Raw genomic sequence first — 2,172 nt, forward strand, 5'->3', positions numbered from 1 at the left:
TAAGCCAGCTTTTTCACTCTCCTCTTTCACTTTCATTAAGAGACTCTTTAGTTCCCCTTTGCTTTCTGACATAAGGGTGGTGTCATCTGCATATCTGAGGTTACTGATATTGACTGAAGTCACTCAGTCTATGGTATTTTATTATGGCAGCCAGGGCTGACTAATACAGATGTGGGGGAAAAAATGACACCTTCATGTACACTGACCTTTAACTGATATTTCACATTTCCTTCCATGACGACTGTAGGCAAAGGACACAGGAGTATCGGCAAGGCCTGTGACTTCCTCACTCTCAGAAACTGCAGATGTCTTCACATCACGTTATAGTTGTTACTGACATCTGAAAATATCATTGATGCTCATCACTTCTTGGAAAGTCTAACGTTATTAGACTGCTTGCTAGAGCTGGTTATTAAATATGTTACTAACAAGCACAGGAATTATTATATCACAAATTTGGATGCTTTTTATCTTAACTGTATTCAATATAACTGGCGTCCTCAAGACTCCTTGAACTTTATTTTATACACTTAAAAATACTATTTGAAGCTCGTGTGCGGCGGCGGAGTCGGCATCGGCTGCAGCGGGAGACTTTGGCGCGATGTCTCACACCATCTTGCTGGTACAGCCTACCAAGAGGCCAGAAGGCAGAACTTACGCTGACTATGAATCTGTGAATGAGTGTATGGAAGGTGTTTGTAAAATGTATGAAGAACATCTGAAGAGAATGAATGCCAACAGCCCCTCTATCACATATGATTATCAGTCAGTTGTTTGATTTTATTGATGACCTGGCAGACCTCAGCTGCCTTGTTTACCGAGCTGATACCCAGACATACCAGCCTTATAACAAAGATTGGATTAAAGAGAAGATCTACGTGCTCCTTCGTCGACAGGCCCAACAGGCTGGGAAATAGTTGAGTTTGGAAGCATTAGGGGAACGGGGGTGGGCTTGGAACACAGATATGTGCAGTGTGCTGTAGTGGAAGTTTTGTATTATAGTTATCCTGTTTCCATTTTGGTATACCCTAGCCAGAATTGAATGTATTAGATAAAATGTGATGATCTTGTCCAATCTGAAAACCCCTTTGCCCCCCTCCCCCCCTTTTTTTTACTTAAACATTTTTATGATGATTTAGATGGAAGTTGGTTTTTGTCAGTTAACGTTGGTTCCAGTCCCTCAAACTGTTCATACCTGCTTTATAACATCCACTGTACTAATCCTCCTTCAAATTGGGGTGGGGAGTGGAGGCGCAGTTTAGTTACGTCCTCAAGATAAAGTCTTGGTGAAAAACAAATAAATGTTCTTCAGTTAAAAAAAAAAAAAAAACTATTTGAAGAGCTTTCCTGATGGTACAGTGGTTAACACTCTGCCTGCCAATGCAGGGGACATGGGTTCAATCCCTGGTCCGGGAAGATCCAACATGCTGCAGGGCAACTGAATCCACGTGCCATAACTACTGAGCCCTCATGCCTAAGGCCTGTGCACTGCTAACAGAGAAGTCACTACAATGAAGAGAGGGCCATGCAACTAGAGAGTAGCCCCCACTTGCCACAACCAGAGAAGCCCACACCCAGCAATGAAGACCCAGTGCAGCCAAAAATAAATACACAAATACATTTTAAAAATCTTTATAAATTATTTGAAGGACACAGGTGTGGGCCTAGAAGCAGCCTGGGGAGTAACTGTTTTCTTCCTTGTTATGACTTCTCACGGAAAGAACCACTGATGGACTCACAAGGTTCTGCCCAAAGCACGTAAGCCCTGGGGACATCCAGGCCGCCAGCAAATCCCCAGGGATGTCTGCAGTTAGGAGCGAGGGCCCAAGATGGGGGTTACAGGAACACAAGCCTGAGGCTTCCCACAGGCAGACTGCTCCTCACCATCGGAGTGACCCCACCCTCGAATGGACCCACACCCACTCCTGCCTCCTCCAGGGAGGTAGGCTCCTCTAATAAGGGAGGCTCACTGTTCCAAGGCAATCCTTTGGAAAATAAATCAGATCACATCACTCAGTCACTTGACACTTCCATGGCTCCCCGGTGCCCTCAGGATCTCATCGACACTCCATTCCACGGCCCACAAGGGCCGACCCATGCAGCCTCACCTTTTTCTGTCACCCCGTCATTCTTCCAGAGCCCTCGGCTTTGGAACATGCCTGGCTCCCTCCA

At 45.4% G+C, this 2,172-nt stretch overlaps 1 pseudogene across 1 annotated transcript; it reads left to right on the forward strand.

Annotated features, from left to right (window-relative positions):
* The first annotated feature begins 550 nt into the window (after positions 1–550).
* LOC122421628 lies at positions 551–1,330 on the forward strand (annotated as a pseudogene). The gene has a single exon (XR_006263533.1). The product of XR_006263533.1 is annotated as an enhancer of rudimentary homolog (transcript).
* The last annotated feature ends 842 nt before the right edge of the window (positions 1,331–2,172 follow it).

This window comes from Cervus canadensis, chromosome 18, assembly GCF_019320065.1.
Source record: "Cervus canadensis isolate Bull #8, Minnesota chromosome 18, ASM1932006v1, whole genome shotgun sequence".
NCBI lineage: Eukaryota > Metazoa > Chordata > Mammalia > Artiodactyla > Cervidae > Cervus > Cervus canadensis.